Genomic DNA, 20,432 nt, shown 5'->3' on the forward strand with positions numbered 1-20,432 from the left:
TTTGGGGAGCCAAAAATTGTTGGAATCCTTGGAGCTGGCATGGATAGATATTGGAAAAGTATCAATATCTATGCTACCCTCTAGAAACAAGTCATTGAGAGTACCTCTGATTTTCTTAAATGCCAAATGGACTTCATTTAAACTAGCATCCAAACATGCTTCAGACTGTAAATAGTCAAGCATCTTATTTTCATACTGGTATTCGTCCATAAAAACAAGACCCCCCACCCTTGTCCGGCTTCATAACTCTAATTTTGCATTGATTCAGCAGGGAAATGAAGTCTAATTCACTTTTAGAAATATTACAGTTCTCAGTTCTAACCTGTTTGTGGGAGTCTAATCTTGACCTTAAATCTATTTCACATAACTTCTCAAATGTGTTCACTACGCAATATAATGGGGGGTTAAAAATACTAGACACTCTCTGTGTGTTAAGAAGTGTGGGGGTATTCCCCATACTAAAAGTTCAACTTGTGTACAAATAATTTAAGGTCCACAACAGTTTTAACCAAGTCAGCCCTTTTATCGGGTACAAATGACAAACCTTTAGAAAAAAATTCAATCAATGGTTGGTCTATTGCTAGGACAGTATAGTTGTATATTTTAAAGTCCCCTTGTTGGCACATTAGGACACTTGGTCCTTCAGATGTTGGTGCTATCACCTCCTCCATTGATTCCTTCGATTTCTCCTTTGCACCCAATTCCTGTTGTTGGCTCGGGTGTTGTTGTTGTTCCGCCTGTTCACAACCCTCTGAAAACCCTGATCACCTTCAGTATTAGTTATCTCCTTGTACATTATTAACATTATTTCTAATCCGTTCACTCCTACGTACAGGTACAGATTATTGGTCATTGATCACATCAGTGCCATTGGCATACTCTCCCCTATTAGTGTCATGTTGAACATTTGTTACAATATGGTGGACCAAAAGAGGAGGGGGTAGGCCTTTTTATTAAAATAGTCTTTAACATCTCTATCCATTTTCCATTTTTTATTCACTACTAGTTTACTTATAGGCCTCATTACTAGTAAATATTCTTATATAATCATATTTTATATCTAAGAAAATCAACATCCCACTTTCAAGCTGTTCTAAATCCCCTTATCAAACAGAGCAAGTAATTCCTGATGGTATGCTGAATTGTCAACCAGTCCAGCAGGATAACGCCATTGGCACAACCATTTCGGTATTACTTTTTTAGTAATACATTCTTGGAGATAAGCCACTTCCAGTTGCAGTTTTCTACATCGGAAGAGCTTGCGGTAAAAAAGATTCAGTTTATCTGTAAATGTACTCACCGGACCGTCAACATGCATCTCCTCGCCGTCCGGGTGTGTGTTATTATCAAAAAAGTCCTTCTTATTAAGAAAATTAGCCATTGTAGGTAAGGTAGCTGTGTTAAAGTCGGAAATTTGTTGGGAATTAGTATTAATTCGTGACTCGGCTCCCTCTCTGCTCCCAATAGCTTGAGCCAATAGCCTGCAAGCGCCATTAACTTCCTGAAACGGTTGTGTTCCCAAGGCACCGGTGGAAGCTGTAGCTCTGTTGGTATTCACTCCTGTAACAGATTGTGGGGATTGAACGTTCCGTCCGTTTGATTCAACCTTCTGTGATAAATCTTCCACACGAGTTAAAAGAAGGTCAACTAGTGTTGTAAGGTTACCCAAGGCATTCGCCTCACCAAGATTCTGAGTAACATTAGGATCTCGATTAAGCTCCTGAGAAAATAAAAGCTGTGAACCAGTCCCATTATGCCCATTTTGCTGTAATGATGAACCATTTACACTAGACATAACGAACCAGATAAACGTAAAAGCAACTGACCACAGAACAAAAGTGAGAAATGGTTTATTACAGCACAACACGGACTGTTTATTAAACGTTAGCGCTTTCGGAAGAGTTAATACCCAACAATTCCTTTGAAATGATTAGGTAAAAGTTTAATTATTGCAATTAAAAGACATTTAAAAGATGCAAGAGTATAAGATTTTATATGGAGAATATCACTTTTATATGGAGAATATCACTAGAGAAGTTATTTCTAGAAGGGCTATGATATGAATGAAGGTGGAAACTGTAACAGAGAAGACTGTAATGCAGAAGAAAGCATACAATTTATATTTATAGAATGATATAGGGTAGGTAGTTTCTGCAAACAGTAAGTCAAAAAATATTTGCAAAGAGATTTGAGGGTCAAAAATTCTCGCATAATGAATCCCCTTTCAGTATGAACCTAAGAATGGATATTTGTGTCTTGTAGGTGTACAGACCCATGAATGAGCACTAAAACTGGTCTTGTGGGAGGGGGCATCTGGGAGTTTGATATTATGCTGTTTCTGTTGGATTTTTTCTTTTGATAGTATGCTCTCAGGACAGAAGTTCAAAAATGTGTGCTTCAGGATTGTGATATTAAACTATATAAACCATGATCTGCTTTCTTCTGAAGTGTTGAGCTTGTTACTTGTGGTATTTATATCCATTAAAAATTGTATAAATGTTTGGTGCTAGATTTTTTTCTGAAGATATGTTTTAAATCTGTGCATTTTCCAATCGTGCAGCCTTTTTTGGCTGTGTATATTCAATTTTTGTCTGCTGGACTGTTTGTCTGCACTGTTTTTTTTTTCATTTATTAGATTAAATTATTTATGGCAATGACTCAACATTTAGATTTTAGATTTAAGAACTTCATGTATGATCTTTCTATGGACAAGTATGAGTCCGCTTGGTCTGTTTTCACAGCTGTTGGAAATATAGGCAGTGAAGTTGCTTCTGGCAAGTGTAGACAATTGTAGTGCAGTAACTCCTTGGTGTGCTTTTCAGGCTTTGATTCATTTTTATCGAAATGACTCTGTTCAACTGTAATACATTAGTAAAACTTTTTATAGTATCACTGCAGAAAGGTATGGTGCCAAGGGGACTGAGGGTATATCTTGATTATGGAATTGGGACAGCTAATGCTAATTTCATTAATAAAAGGAGGGTAATTCAAAGTACTCTCAGTTAATTTTGAAACTGTTGGTAGAATGTAAGATGCAGAAAGTAAACTCCTAAATGAACAAATTTTATAGAAGCAGTTAAGATGATAAATGGGTTCAAGGCCCATACTCTTTATATTGAATTAAAACTGAATATACACAAACTGTAGAATACTTAAATAAACATATCAAGCTTAGGAAAATTAAAAATATATATATACATGATCTAATGCCAAGCAGTCTAATATTGCATGTTAGGCTTGCAAAACAAACTAAGAATAGTTCACAGAAGGGGCAGTTAGATGCCAGGAATCACAAGAACATGAATGGTGTAGTGAAACATAAATTGATTTAAAAACGCCTGATTCCTCCACTACTGATTTCTCATCAAATACAGATACTGAGGTAAATTTTTCTGATCTTATCACAAAAAATAACCATTCAAACAGTATTATGAATGTCTCTTCTCCCCTTTTAGACATAAATGAGAGGAGTGGAAGTGCCAGTATAACTAACCGGTCGTAAACCGATTCAGGATATTGATACAAACATAAGAAGGACTTAATGTGATAACTTGGATTTTTAATTTATCTGCTTTGTCTTTCTCTGAACATGACCCCACTTTAACAAATAAAGGATTACATTTTATTCCTAGTTTTTTGTGTTATAACCAAAGTGGGTTAAAGAGGTAAAGCAGTTTTGCATAATATTAAATCTTAAGTACTGGTTGAGTACTAAGGAGCAGTCATTTTGGTAATTTTAGTGATTTTTGGTATCTTAAATTTTATAAATCTGAGTTTGTTCTACCTTATCACTCTGTAACTAAATAATTTGAATATAAAGTTTTATTAGATTTACATAAGCAAGCAACTAACTAAAAAAACACTCTCTCACCATTTGTTTTTTAATGGAAGTCTTTAAGGGCACTTAAGACATGCTCTGATGTAGTTATCATCCACGCTGACAGAGGAGTACAAAGGTATTTTGTATAGATGAACAGCATGATAGTGTGGCCATCAAACAACTTAGGAATGTCTCTTGTTTTATCATCAAGTATTTAAACCCAGTAACTTTTTTTAAAACCTGCAATAATGTTTTAATAAACTTTGAGTAGTATATCCCAGTTTTTTGCTTATTACCCAAGATGCATAAACAAATTTGTCCCAACACCGAGCCATCCCATAGTTTTAGGCCATGGATATCTTACTGAGCCTTTTCTCTGTATTTGGAAACGCGATTAAATCCTTACTTAGTTTAGTAAGTGCATGGATAAAAAAGATGCCACACATCAATACATAGCCTCTTACCAGAAATTAATATTTATTGGCTACAAGCTGCCATTCTCTACATATTTTTAAAAATGTTCCTTATTCTCAATTTCTGCTGGCATTTGTGGTGAAGAAAATGAGTTAGAGGGAAAATCATTTATTGATTAATAGATTAACTAGTCACGGGTATTATAGCACTGATATGATTTGGTCTTGTAATAAGAAAAGTAATGTTTTTAGATCTGATTAATGTCTTATAGTTGTACTGTTGTCCAATCTAGGAGTGGCTTGGTTCCCTGTTTTTTGGTTTCATACAGTACCGATAATTTTCAGATCAAGAAGATTGCTAATTAAAATTGGAAAATGCTGGCCACATATAAATTTTTACCTAATATGGTTAATTTAAACATTTATCCCTTTTCTTATAAAAAGGGAAAGACTATTTGACAGATGTTTCTATTTTGTAGACTATCTGGTATGGCTATAATATATTCTTATAGCAGTTCACATTATATAAACTGCCATTGTTGTAACAATTTCAGTTCTATAAATACTAGCAAAGTATATGAGATAAGGCAATGAATCATTTGAATATCCAAAGTAGTTGTGCACGTAGCAGTTGTGGAGCCCTTTGCATGAGGCAAATGAAGTGTCTCTAGTAACAATGACATCCGGTATTGAAGGGAAAGAAGTGCCCTCTTATAAACATTTTTAAGCATGACACAGATTTATTTTTATTGGAAATGATAGATTTATGTATGCTGTTTACATAAAGATACTTGGCAGGATGAAGTAAAGATGAATTATTTAAAGTGGGGGGGTTTTATGAACTGGGTTTAAATTTAACATATCCATTATCAAAGTCCATTTTTATTTTCTGAATATATGTTAATGTTCAGTTTATTTTTCTCATTATTTTTGTCACTAGTTGGCCATGTTTATTACTTTTTGAAATGGCCAGCACAAGATTTAGTAGGGAATATATATATTATGCCATTTAACTTGTTGCTATCCGATATCACTGCTTCCAAATAGAATTAGCAAGGACTTTTTTACATTCTTGGGGGGGGGGGGGTGTATGGTATGTATGTGTGTGTGTGTATGTATGTATGTGTGTGTATATATATATATATATATATATATATATATATATATATATATATATATATATATATATATTTTTTTTTTTTTAATAATATAATGTATGTATAGTATTTATTTAAGAATATTTAATTATAATTGCATTTGGGTATGCGGTTTTATTATACCACAGTAATATGCTTTGGACAAGGTTTGCTATATGGTTATGTTTCACTTATTACATCACATAATTAAATCTATGCACATTGGATAATAATTTGAGAATAAACGTTTTCTAATAGCTATTCTCTTGGTGGTTTTTTTTTTTTTTTTTTTTTTTTTTTTATTCAAGTATTAATAGATTAATTTGCTGATGATATCACGTGACTCTGGTCTATTTATCTGGTAGAGATATGTTAACTTTGGTGAAATTATGAGAATTGTTGAAGGAAATAGTCAAGCTGTAGTTAAGAGGTATAAGAAAGACTTGTGCAGTGTTTTTAGATTGGGCACAGGAACGTTTTGGATTGGAATGATCAGTAAGGTATAGTGAGATGGATTGCCAAAGGGAGGGGCCAGTTATTGAGAAGACATGTGTGGCAGATGGGAGGGAGGACACAGATGTAGAGAGAAAGAAGCTGCAGTTTGGGATAAGTAATGTAAGTTTATAAGAGGATATTTTTTCATGGAGCTTTACTGATATACTGTCATAGGACTGTAGACAGTAATTCATATAGTTGTATTGCAAGTAGACCATTGGATCTTTGTTTAATGGGAGGCCATTTTGCCTTTTCAGGTGTAAGGCTATGGATGACAGTGGTGGTCTTTTGTGGGGTAGGCTGTGTTGAAGCAGCAGATGGAGTTGCAGATTGTTTTGGAATGTGGTAGAGTTAAGGCTGGAGACTGAGGCAATAATGGGGTGGCCATATTCTAGTTTAACTAGGAGGAGTTATTTTTCTCATAGCTGCCCTGGTGGTTATCTGAAGGAAAGGGGGAAATTTTCCTATAACCGAAAAACAGAATTGATTTTTAGTCCAGTTTTCCTGTGTGGATAAGGAAATTTATTGATCGGTCAAACCAGTGACCTTAATATTTGAAGGAAGTTGTGGTTTCAGTGAGGGAGTTTGTTAGAAATGGCAAGGATCCCTGGAAATTTTGAGAGTCTTTTTTTAGGTGCCAAGGAGAGCACAGTTTTGGTTTTAAATTGGCTCAGAATGAGCTTGTCTTGGATTAGAGAGTTTTAAAGTTTGTGAAAGTTTGACTGGAGTTGACAAGGTATTGTAGAGTGGGATCAGCTGGATCTATAAATGACCATATCCTCTGCATATGGGAGTAGAAGACTATGTGGGGGGTCAGAAGGCAACTTGTTAATGAAAACAGAAAAGAGTAAAGGGGAGAGATGGAATGGAGCTCTGAGGGACCCCTTTGAAAAAAATGAGCTGTGTCAGAGAAGGAGTTTCCCAATTTTATTTTGAAGTGTCTGTTTTCAGGGAAATTTGTAGGCCAGGGCAAGAAGTCCTTGCTGATGCCAATTTCAGTGAGGTCACTCAAGATGACAGATTGGTCAATGAGACTGAAGGCTTTAGTTAAGTCAATAAAAAGGATCTAGTTATGTTTCTTTCATCAGTGTTGAGTAGGATGTTCTTGGGATGTTCTTGGCTCCTGTCCAAATGGCTTAATCTACTGCAACAGACACCACAGATGAAGAAAAGCCATGTGAAGAACTTAGAATTCTCAAGATGTTTCTTCCATTAACCCTTGGGCTTTCTCATCCACTCCTCCCCTCCCCATTTTTTTTCCTTTTGCTGGAAGTAAATTTTTATGATTTTGATTGTACATGGTACTTGTCATTTTTGTTTTTGAAGATGAGGTTTAATTATTAGAAGTGAGTAGTTTTGAGGCTGGCTTACTTGGAACAGATAAGCATGTTGTACCTTTTCCCCTTATGTTGCCTGATTTCAGGGTAATGCCAGAGTGGGGCAGCTCTAGGTGAAAGCTGTGGGGAATTGAATGCCTGTGCAGCTTCCTATATCCTGTTAGTATATACATATAGGGGAGCTGAATTTATTCAAAGCCATGTATGGTTGACATTTGCTTAATCAACAAGATTTAATCAACTACACAGATTTTAGACAGGTGTGTGATATTGCACATTTCTTGGTTTTGGGGAAAAATGCCCTTTCCCTGTATGATTAGGAGAAAGTGAATGAGTTGCAGGAGTCTTACCCCCTGCAAAAAATGTTTTATTGTTTTTTGTTACTTTTTTTTTTTTTTTTTTTGCTTTTGCCTAGGTTATTGCTTGGTCCATGCATAATAGTCTGACATTCACATTGTAGACATGCTGTGGTTGACATTGTGGGCATCAACATTTGTCTGTGGATGAAATTCAGTAGATTTTATATATATATATATATATATATATATATATATATATATATATATATATATATATTCTCTCTCTCTCTCTCTCTCTCTCTCGATATATAATATAGAGCGAGAGCTTTGATATTCTTCAATATAACCTCTCAGACATAACTCTTTATGGAGACTGCCTCTTATCACTTCTATTATTCAACTTCTTTTTCATATCTTTGGGATTTCCCAAGTTCGGTTGTTTTTGCCTACTTCAAATGTAAAGGACTTCAGAATAGTGGTTGTTCTATCTCTTTAATATCATGCTGAGGTGTCTTCAAATCTTAAGGGAGAAATAGCTTTACAGCATTCGTAAATGCCATTATTAATATATGTAGGGCACATATCCAAGTGCAGAATTCGATATGAAGTAATGCCGTGTTCTGAAAATCTAAAGTGATAATGCATTCCATGGTTTTTATGTCTTTATTCCTGCCTTATACTGGAACAACATAAACTGAAACAGACTTGTCTCAGCTTTCACGAAAATGTGTAATACACTGTGTGACCAGTGGGCAGAATGTGTTTATTAAACTTCTGGAAGCGCAAAGCTTGGTCTAATGAAGTGCTGTAATGTTTGCAGATGACACAGCATCAGAAATTATTAACAAATTGTACTTCATTGTGCAATGGGGAAAATATTCAACCTCTCTGTAGGTATTTCTGAGTGCAAGGATTATTGAAGATCTTGGTAGATGTATGCTAACTTGAGACCTCTGGAACCAGATCGAAGAATTCAGGTTATAGTATTCAACACAATTGAAGACCAATTAGTTTTAAGCTTGTTTGTTGTCATTTTTACAGCATAAATAATTATGCTTTAAGCATAAAAAGACAAACACCTAGAAGGGTTGCAAACTTTCAGATGCAGAAACAGTGTTTGATTCAAATGGAAAAAAAAGGAGACTTTGCCGGACAAACTTTACGATTTGCTTATTTTCAAAACAAATCACTATCCCAGAGTAGTGTATTAAGGAGTAAATTACTCTATTGATATATAATATAGAGCGAGAGCAACATATAATATAGAGCGAGTAATGTTAAGGTTTCTGGTATGTTGTATTGCAGATTTCTGTAATACAGTATCTAAAAGTCAATATAAACACGTACAGGGGTGGGCATGATCAAAGCAATAACAAAACTACTAGCATTCATTTTAATATACAACTTCCCACCATATTATACAATAAAGTTAAAATCAGTTGTTAGGCTGAGACATCGGTATGCACTGTTGTGACTGAATAATAAATTACCAATTTGTTTCGATAGGACTGAATATGTGAACAAAATCAGATATAACAACTCCCTCCCATTCCATTAACAGCAGTGCACGTCTAGGATGCTTGTACTATCCCGTTCCTGTTGCCCGCAAGAAATGCGACTCAACTGCCGCCATGCACAATATTTTGTATAGGGCGGCTGTAGTTTGTAGTGCTGGCTGGACAGTAACGATAGATGGGAGGAGACGGCAGGGCGGCCGTCTCACTGACCTGTCGGAGGGATCTTGCAAGTGGCAGTCTGCATCAGGAACTCTCAGTTGGGCTTAAGGGCGCAGGAAGCGGGGACGAAAGGAGCACTTCTGCCGAAAGTTCGGAAACAGCTGGTCCCAAGAGCAGCCTGCTTTGTCTTTGGATTGTGTTTATTTGCTTAATTTCCGTCACAATAAGGGAGTAGTAACAGACTGAACATACCGGATGACAAGAGCAAACACTGTGTTCGATTGGATTTACAGTGGGGAAAGAAACAAAGGGATAGTACCTGACGCAACCAGCCCGGGTTTTTTCTTCAATAAACTTATTTGCGGCAACTGGGGGTGTACCTTGATAGGATACTGGTGCAGCTGGGGAGAAGGGTACAGTGCATCTTCAAGCTTTGCAGCCAGCTGGATTTACTTTGGAAAGGAGATCCCAGCTCGTGTGGGGGCTCGTGGATGTGTGCCGCGTGAGCCCTCTCTTTGCTTGCAGCGACCATCCTCTCATTGTGACCCGTGCTACTCCTGAGGGCTGTAGGAAAAGAAAGTCCGGAAAACTTCTTGCACTTAAGGTAAAGTTAAAACGATTATCCTTTTCAACCCCCGAACATGCATGTCTGTTGCCCTTCTTGTAATAAAAAGGGCATAAATCATGGTGCTAAGAATGTGCTTGCTTCTAGAGGTGGGACACCTGCCCGCTGTCACTGTGCCAAGAACGTTTGGGCACGCTATTTCCTTGGTTCATGGCTGAATAAGTAGCGCCTCCGAGAAATTCCGCAGATACTTTCACATTGACAGACTGTGTATTTATCAATTATTAATCTTGTCTGTTATGTCAGCGTTTCTGAGTAACTTAGTTTTCCTTGCTCAGTGTTTTGTGTTCCTTTAATTGGTGGTGTTAAGTTGCTTTATGTCATAGTTTTGTGTGTGTGTGTGTGAGCGAGACACAGACGTGGGAGAATACTGCTGCACCCACTTACTCAGAATGTTATCTAAACACCGGGGATAAAGGAGCAAATCACTTATTTATCAGTTACATAGCTTTCAACCCTCCTTCTTTGAAATGAGGAACACTAACCCTCATAATGTGGAACACATGCTAACAGCTTCAACTATGCAGGTCATAAGATGGTTAAAACATGTTGGTTTTGCTTATAAAACATCTTATTAATTTTAAATTAATGTTTTAATAAATTAATGTATTTAATGACAAGATTAATAATTGACACCACCCCTTGTCACTGATCATTTCAACATCCTTGCATCTGACAACACTGTCATAGAAATAATACAGGAAACCAAACTTTTAGGTGTCATCATTGACCATAAACTTTCATTTGACCCCATATACAGCAAAATATAAAGAAAACTCATAAAAAACGGGGACTCTTGTATAGAAACACATTTCTTTACTGCAGCAACCAAAACCACCCTTGCAAAAACATTTTTACTTCCCCCCCTACTTTATGGTGCCCCTATCTTAAATAACTTACAAAAATTCTACCCTAAGCAAGTTGGAGCAGTGCTGTAACAAAGTTGCAAAGTTTGCCACAAACCCATACGTACACCATTGTAAACCACTCATAGAATTAAACTGGCTTGAACTCCCCAACCAACTTGCCTTTATTCAGCTGTCCACTTTGCATAACCTTATTTTCAAGCTTACTGCCTGCCCTGCACTAGCCAATCTAGTCAAACCTTACACGCCAAATCAATTCCTACGATCAGAAGACAAAAATCTTCTTGGCTATCTCAAAACCCACAAGAAAACCAGGTCACTCTCTGTATTCATACGCTGTCTCTATACTTTGGAATTCACTACCTCTAGCTACCAGGTCTATGCCTGGCCTAACCCATTTCAAGCCTTTTTAAAAAATCATCTCAAAAATACATGGCTCTGCTCCTGCAAAAAGCCTTCCTAATGCTCATGTATTCCTCTTCTGTCACATTTCAATCCCTCACAGAGTGCAAGATCCCAAGTCTTTTCTAACCCCTTCTCTACTTCTTTACCATATCCTTAAGCTACTGCTCAGGCTTTATTGCCTCGATTCTTCTTGACTCTCTCTCACTACCTAACTGAAACTTAACATTGTTTTTGCATGTACTGTAACAGTCAGTGTCACACACTGCACTACCTATGTATTTGTTTGGACACTGTCTACATCATGTATGGTGAGCATGACTATTACTGTCGGTAATGTTTTAACTGTATAGCATTGTCTAGATATGTAGTAATATATTGCACCATCTTATAGCAGTTTGTTCTTTCAACTTATTTTTTGTATAGTATTTCTAATGTAATTTTTATTATATTGGATTATACTGTATTTTACTGTATGTGGAGCTTTTCTCCCCGAGCCTCTGCTGAAAATGGGTTCTGTAGACCCAGTCAGTCCACCCCAGTAAACAGATGTCAAATAAAATAAATAATAAAATAACTGTGGTGACCCCTAACCTGGAAAAGCCGAAAGACACCACAACAACAACATCAGTTCCTAACACTGAATGTGTAACAGAGCCTTTCTATGTGGAACTTCGAGGAATGTAGACTTTAAGACCCAGATGAGGTACTTTCCTCATAAGTACACTTGAGAGGTATTTGTAAGCCAGGCAAGTAGGCTTTTTCCACATAGACCCTTTACATCTATTGCCGGGGTGAAATGCAGAGAACATAAAGTTGCAACAGTACTGAAAATGAAAGTTTTATGACCACTAAACAGGCATCAGAAAACTATAGACAGTGGCTGAAGTATACCGTAATAGTGAAATGGGCTACAAATCTGGGTCATTTTACGTGTTTTGTATTTTTATGTATTCATCTGTTTCTTGGGTAGGTGGACTGGTCCCATGATCTAGGCTCCTGGAAGATTACATGATATACACTTAGTAATATGAAGTTCATAACAAACATAAAAACAGAGTAAAAGTAACTTATTGCATGTAAAATAGCTTGCAATATTAAGTAGTCTGAAACTTCTTAAACTACAATTGCTAACAATTGTTTTGCTTTTACTTTTGACATTAAGCATACATGTTTGCTTGATGTCAAAATAAGAGAGTAAGCCTGTCTTGTCTTGTCTGCCTTTCAAGTGCTTTAACATTCTTCCCTCCATCTTTACCTTCCCTACCTTCCCCTTATACTTTTTCCACTGGCACCATGCCCTTTTGAATAAACACCTTTGTCCACAACCTTTTCTAGTAGTATATTCCATCAGTCTAGAACCCTCTCTGTGAAAAGCTACTTTTGGAGATCTAGTGAGTAGTTAATCCCTGTAATCTGCCTGTGCCACCTGTCTCCTCCCTGTTTAGAATGACCTCTTCACACCTCCCTTACCTGAATTTGTGCAACAATATCATGTCTCTCTCATTTGTTCTAGCATTGTGAGAACAGCTCTACGTCTTCTAGCCTCCAGTCATACTGTATCTCCTCCATCCCACTGATTTTTTTGTAGTTTTTCCTCTGAATTCCTTTCACAGCCTGATGCCCTTTTCCTTACATGGTCTCTAGATCTGCAAGCAGTTTTCAAAGTGTAGTCTAAGGTCTTGTAGAGTGGAAACAATGTCTCTGCTTCTGGATCTGTCTTTGCTGATATTGCTATCTCACCCTGCTCCTGGCATTTTTCTGGTGCAATCGACCCCTCTAATATCATATTCCTGCTGTGTTGCTGACTTTTTCAACCATAGCAAGACCTTGTCCCATTCGATTCTCAGCTAGAACATCTTCTGTGTGCAGGCATACGTGAATGGGGCGTGCCTTCGTTGAAGGTTGTGCGTCAGGGCTGGTAACCTTACGTACGTAAAAATCCACCACCAATCATTAGTGGACCGGAGTTCTGCTGTGGCGACCCCTAACCGGGAAAAGCCGAAAGACACAAACAAACCCCTCAAACTTTTTAACACTAGAAACCTTGACAAAGCTACAAATAATGGTGACCTATTGCTGTAAAGTTAGAAAGTTGTTAGAATAATATGTTTTGCATTACTGTGCATTTTCTGAAGGGTATGATGTCTGAAACTCAAATGTCTCCCATTACTTAATTACTTAAGTCCTTAATGGTTTGCCCCCAAACCACAAATTTTGAGGAACAGAACAAAATATGAAGCAAAACACTGGATATGAAGCAAAACACTGGATATTCTGTGAAAATGTGGACAGTTGAAAGGCATGTTTTCAGCTGATGCTCTTCACCAAGATTGTTTTCACCAAAGTGCATTACTTTGTTTGCTCTGAATAAAAGGACTGTCATTAAAATGTATTTCAGAAGAGTAAGATGTGAATAGTTATACTGTGTGCCATTATTTAGTGAATACAGTTATCACTAGTTTGTCATGCAAATAATGTCCACATTTGCTTCAAAACTTGACACACTCAAGACCCACCTAAGAGAGGCATGGACATATTCCATGCACAGATACAGTTGTATTTATCAGTATGCGGGTTGACTAGTGAATTATTATTTTTTTTTATGTTAGGGTGGGATAATTACTGTTCTGGTGCATTCCAGTGGGCATACCAGTGGTGGTGTACTAGAGATTTTTATGGTGCAGTATTTATTAAAGTCAGAAATGCTTTGTGCCTTGTTTTTACATTGTATGTAATTGTTGGAAATGTAAATTGACTAGATGCAATTATATGCTTCGGGCAGTCAGTGGTAAGAAGGGAAATAAAACAAAAAAGACACACTTGGGCCGGCAGTAGAAGTAGTTGTGTGCAAAGCATATGAACTGTCTTTGTATTCCTATGTTTTAAATAAATGATTACAACATTATAGTACTGTAAAATGTGCGTGGCTACATCACTTTGTATTTATGCAGTACAAGTGACCAGTGATGCTCTCGCGAAATGATTACAACATTATAGTACTGTAAAATGTGTGGCTACATCACTTTGTATTTATGCAGTACAAGTGACCAGTGATGCTCTCGCGAAATGATTACAACATTATAGTACTGTAAAATGTGTGTGGCTACATCACTTTGTATTTATGCAGTACAAGTGACCAGTGATGCTCTCGCGAAATGATTACAACATTATAGTACTGTAAAATGTGTGGCTACATCACTTTGTATTTATGCAGTACAAGTGACCAGTGATGCTCTCGAAATGATTACAACATTATAGTACTGTAAAATGCGTGGCTACATCACTTTGTATTTATGCAGTACAAGTGACCAGTGATGCTCTCGAAATGATTACAACATTATAGTACTGTAAAATGTGTGGCTACATCACTTTGTATTTATGCAGTACAAGTGACCAGTGATGCTCTCGCGAAATGATTACAACATTATAGTACTGTAAAATGTGTGTGGCTACAACACTTTGTATTTATGCAGTACAAGTGACCAGTGATGCTCTCACGAAATGATTACAACATTATAGTACTGTAAAATGTGCGTGGCTACATCACTTTGTATTTATGCAGTACAAGTGACCAGTGATGCTCTCGCGAAATGATTACAACATTATAGTACTGTAAAATGTGCGTGGCTACATCACTTTGTATTTATGCAGTACAAGTGACCAGTGATGCTCTCGCGAAATGATTACAACATTATAGTACTGTAAAATGTGCGTGGCTACATCACTTTGTATTTATGCAGTACAAGTGACCAGTGATGCTCTCGCGAAATGATTACAACATTATAGTACTGTAAAATGTGCGTGGCTACATCACTTTGTATTTATGCAGTACAAGTGACCAGTGATGCTCTCGCGAAATGATTACAACATTATAGTACTGTAAAATGTGCGTGGCTACATCACTTTGTATTTATGCAGTACAAGTGACCAGTGATGCTCTCGCGAAATGATTACAACATTATAGTACTGTAAAATGTGTGTGGCTACATCACTTTGTATTTATGCAGTACAAGTGACCAGTGATGCTCTCGCGAAATGATTACAACATTATAGCACTGTAAAATGTGCGTGGCTACATCACTTTGTATTTATGCAGTACAAGTGACCAGTGATGCTCTCGCGAAATGATTACAACATTATAGTACTGTAAAATGTGCGTGGCTACATCACTTTGTATTTATGCAGTACAAGTGACCAGTGATGCTCTCGCGAAATGATTACAACATTATAGTACTGTAAAATGTGCGTGGCTACATCACTTTGTATTTATGCAGTACAAGTGACCAGTGATGCTCTCGCGAAATGATTACAACATTATAGTACTGTAAAATGTGTGTGGCTACATCACTTTGTATTTATGCAGTACAAGTGACCAGTGATGCTCTTGAAATGATTACAACATTATAGTACTGTAAAATGTGTGTGGCTACATCACTTTGTATTTATGCAGTACAAGTGACCAGTGATGCTCTTGCGAAATGATTACAACATTATAGTACTGTAAAATGTGCGTGGCTACATCACTTTGTATTTATGCAGTACAAGTGACCAGTGATGCTCTCGAAATGATTACAACATTATAGTACTGTAAAATGTGCGTGGCTACATCACTTTGTATTTATGCAGTACAAGTGACCAGTGATGCTCTCGCGAAATGATTACAACATTATAGCACTGTAAAATGTGTGTGGCTACATCACTTTGTATTTATGCAGTACAAGTGACCAGTGATGCTCTCATGAAATGATTACAACATTATAGTACTGTAAAATGTGCGTGGCTACATCACTTTGTATTTATGCAGTACAAGTGACCAGTGATGCTCTCGCGAAATGATTACAACATTATAGTACTGTAAAATGTGTGGCTACATCACTTTGTATTTATGCAGTACAAGTGACCAGTGATGCTCTCACGAAATGATTACAACATTATAGTACTGTAAAATGTGTGTGGCTACATCACTTTGTATTTATGCAGTACAAGTGACCAGTGATGCTCTCGCGAAATGATTACAACATTATAGTACTGTAAAATGTGCGTGGCTACATCACTTTGTATTTATGCAGTACAAGTGACCAGTGATGCTCTCGCGAAATGATTACAACATTATAGTACTGTAAAATGTGCGTGGCTACATCACTTTGTATTTATGCAGTACAAGTGACCAGTGATGCTCTCGCAAATGATTACAACATTATAGTACTGTAAAATGTGCGTGGCTACATCACTTTGTATTTATGCAGTACAAGTGACCAGTGATGCTCTCGCGAAATGATTACAGCATTATAGTACTGTAAAATGTGCGTGGCTACATCACTTTGTATTTATGCAGTACAAGTGACCAGTGATGCTCTCGCGTTCTTTTGTCCATTATTAATATTAGCTATTGGCTTTAGAAGTTGCAGGGACAACAAAAGCACTTTTAGCTTGTGTGTGTATACATGCATATGTATGTATATAGCAAATCTATATATCTTTATGGACACACACACACACACACACACACACACACACACACACACACACACACACAATTATATTTTTCAATACATTTTACCAGTTATAATTATAATAATAAAGTTTATGATTTTTTTGATCACTGGTATGAGCTTTCTTAAAGATGTATAAGTAATACTGCAGCTTGCTTTAGTAGTGTGCTGATTGTGCAAGCTGGTGTTTTCCCTTTTTTCCAATGTAGTGTGACTGCAGAGTTATGCACAAGTTTGGGAGTGTAGGAGATGTATGGGGAGCCTGTAAAAGAAACAAGACAAAAAAAAATAATTTTGTGTGTGTGTGTGTGTGTGTGTGTGTGTGTGTGTGTATATATGTGTGTGTGTGTGTGTATATATATATATATATATATATATATATATATATATATATATATACACAAAATAAATACTTAAGACAAAAATGTTTGAGGATGACGTACTCCACACATTTTGCCAATGGATTCAAGTTGATCTGAGGTCATCTGTTGCCTTGTACTGTTGTACCTACTAATCATTCCTGCTAGGTGAGAACTTCACTTCATTTCTTTTCTTACTGTTAATGTAATGACACCATTTTACAATAAGATGGGACTAGTGCCAGAGGTGAGAAGCCTAATCACTGTAGGGTAGAAACTGTTGCTGAATCTTGTAGTCCTGCAAAGGATGCTGTGGTATCTCCTTCCCGATCCCAGATGCTTAAACAGTCCATGCGCAGGATGCATGCTGTCCTGTATTATTTTGGTGGCCTTTTGGATGCTTCTTGCAGAATAAAGATGTTTCATTAATGGACGACTGGAACATGTTACCATCTCTGCAACTCACCACTCTTTTTGTAGTACCTTCCTTTCTGTAACTGTGCAGCTTCCAAACTACACAGTGAAGTTGTAGATGCGGATGCACTGTATTGCACCTCTGTAGAAGGTAGGGGGAATACAAGGAGGAAGCTTTAGATTTTTTCAGACGTCTTAAAAATGGTAGGCATTGGTGCACTTTTTTTTGACCAGTTGCTGGTGTTTCCCGACCATGAGAGATCCTCTGATATGACCACATCCAGGGAATATCCTACTATTAACCCTCTCTAAACTATTGCCATTCATCCTGAGCACTGGGTGGTTTGTTCACCTTTTCCTTAAGTTGACTATAATCTCTTTGGTCTTGCTTACATTCTGGTCAAAGTTGTTCCCTTAACACCTACTGATCAGAGATGCCACCTCCTCTCTGTATGCCCTTTCCTTCGCCTTTGTGATGCGCCCCATAACTGTGGTGTCCTCGGCAAACTTGAGGATATGGTAGGACTTGTGCTTGGCATAGCAGTCGTGGGTCAGGATGGTGAGTAACAATGGGCTGAAAACATACTGAGTATGGCAGATGAAGCTTGGATAAATATAGTATTTATGTGCAGGGTATGACAAAAAATTAGAATTATTATAGGCCACAGTTTACTCTTAACAGATATTAGAAAAGAGAAAGTCCATTTGGTAGGAAAAAGAAAAACAAAGTTTAATGTATAGTTTTAGGTAGTTGTATAGAATGTAGGTGATGTTTTTGTGGGACTGGAAGTTTTGAAACATGATAGCAGTTCCCCTTGGCATAAGGACCGTGATCCCCATAAATCAAGGATTTGTCTTTTTGCATAGTTGATTTCAAGCCGATTTCACATCATACGTGTGTCAGCATCACAAAGGTCAGAACTGACATCAGAAATTTGCACTGGTCTCTGATTTATCGAACTAGGCCAGTTTTTTTGGGAATGTCTTGTAGTTCAGGATGTGTTAGCCTATGTGAGTTTAAGGAAATGGAAATTAGAAGTAGCCTAAGGACTAAGCTTTGGGTTACTTCACAAATGAGAAGTGAGTAGGAGGTCACACTAGCCCTGATTAGTATTCTGTAAGGCTGGTTATATAACTAGCAGTAAAATTATTCACAGGCCTACATTAAACATTATATGCAGGAAGTTTGTAAAGAAAAATTAAGTAGTTTACTGAATTATAGACCTGTTTAAATCATCAGACAGGGTAGCAGTAAGGTTGTCGTGGTCCATGTTTAGATCAATTTAATTTGTTAGAATCTGAAAGATCTTTATGTTTTCACTGCTAGCACAAGAAAATTCACATTGTTGATCACATACAAGACCATATTTGCTCAAGTTCCCAAGCAGGTAGCAACTAATTAAGACCCTTATAATCTTAAGACATGAAAGCAGAAACATAATGATGTATCAGCATGGTAAGTGATATTTTGGTCTGTTTGCCAAAATGAGGTGCAGAGAATGACCGATGGCCATAGGCCACTAAAATTCACTTAATGTAGTGTCTTTATTCTCAGACCCCTAATACGGCATGCTGTCCTTGTACACCACCCCCCAAATTATCAGACCTTGAAGTAGGATGAATTATATGAAGAAAAGAAAAGCTGTTTACTCGGGTGACACTTCAAACCAGCATCCGCAGAAAAAAGTCAATAAGTGATAGTCGATTTATTTAGTCAGACTGTTACATAAATGACTTATTTCAACAGATCAGGGGTGGTAGAAAGATTAATTCATAGCTATTACTTGATAGTTATGTGAGTGTGTGCTATTATCTGTCCCTGTGCTTCATGAAAGATTTTAAGCTATGAGTGAGCCAGCCAAAGACACTATCACTGGGCACTCCTTGTGTGAGAGTAGAAGGGCCAGAACAGCAATTATAGTGACGGAAGGGTATTGCAGAATTGAGGTAACAAGGTAGTATGCTTTTCACATCATGTTGCAAATATTAACCAGACGATTTTGCAGAACTCCACCAAGAGGGGTTATGATAAATTCTTTGCAAATGATATATACTTGGTAACCTGGAGCCATGGTTATTTTTTTGGTGAAGGAGGTAACTCGGGAAAACTGGTGACCAAGAAAAGGAGCAAGGCAGTAGCGCTGGCTATTTGCCATCTTGTGTTGGTCAGTGCCCCCTCCTAGATGTACCAGAAAACACTGTCCTGTTTGTTTCCTTTTATCCTTTTGTTGTGATAGTGTAAAGGAACATCAGTGAATGGAATCGGTTACTTTAGAGATTTTAGATTGTAGTAATATGAAAAATGTGCCATGCATCACTGTTAGACTTGACAAATTTTGAGATACAGAACTCACTTTGGCCCTAACAAATTCTCTGTACTGCATTTTCCCAATATCTCAATATAGTTTAGAATCTTAAATTTATATTCCTTTATGTTGCTTTGTAATCTGCAAACACTAAAGATACTGGTACACTTGATTTCATTGTCTTTTACACATCAATTTTCAGGCTTTAGCCTGCTTGTTACAAAATGCCATACATTTTGATTAAGAAATTAAGTTTTCGTTTAGAATATTTGTACAGTTTAACTTTATTTATATTCTTAGGCTTTTATGAGGATATATTTTGATTTGTGAGTTCAAAGAATGCTCTATTTATAAAGAGTGACTTAGTGAACGTTGAATGTTAGTCTGTATAATACCTCCTATGTATGGTCAAGGCTTCTGCACTGCACAGGTGAGACAGGATTATTTTAAAATTGGAACCATCATTTACAACATAAGCCAGGTAAAGCACATCATTTAGATTTATGTAATCAGTTTTGTTTGTAGTGATTTGTGATTGACTATTCAGAATGATGCAAAGTAAATGTGCAGATTTATTCTTCTACAATGTGCCTATGTTTCCTTTTCCATAAATCTTATGCAAACCTTCAGAGCAGTGCATCCTAGATAGTCTTACTGAATAAAAACAGTACTTTGGGGCCAACTTTTATTAAAAAGCGTAGCTTACAATTAGTAAGGTAGAAGCAGTTCAAGGTTTTGTGTATCAAAGCCCAAGGGCTCCACACCATCTAAGTGATTCACATTTGCTCA

At 36.9% G+C, this 20,432-nt stretch overlaps 1 protein-coding gene across 4 annotated transcripts in view; it reads left to right on the forward strand.

Moving 5' to 3' along the window:
* ARHGEF9 (Cdc42 guanine nucleotide exchange factor 9) overlaps positions 1-20,432 on the forward strand; it is a 3,179,575-nt gene that overhangs the window by 33,208 nt on the left and 3,125,935 nt on the right. Inside the window, exon 1 of one of the 4 annotated variants that reach the window (XM_044057722.1) lies at positions 9,077-9,780. The exons of the other annotated variants lie outside the window; for them this stretch is intronic. The gene's annotated coding sequence lies outside the window, so the exon portion shown is untranslated. Of the gene's footprint in view, positions 1-9,076; positions 9,781-20,432 lie in introns of those variants that run through there. 4 annotated transcript variants of the gene reach the window in all.

Source organism: Protopterus annectens, chromosome 15.part0, assembly GCF_019279795.1.
Source record: "Protopterus annectens isolate FY-2018-M chromosome 15.part0, PAN1.0, whole genome shotgun sequence".
In the NCBI taxonomy this organism is placed as follows: domain Eukaryota; kingdom Metazoa; phylum Chordata; order Ceratodontiformes; family Protopteridae; genus Protopterus; species Protopterus annectens.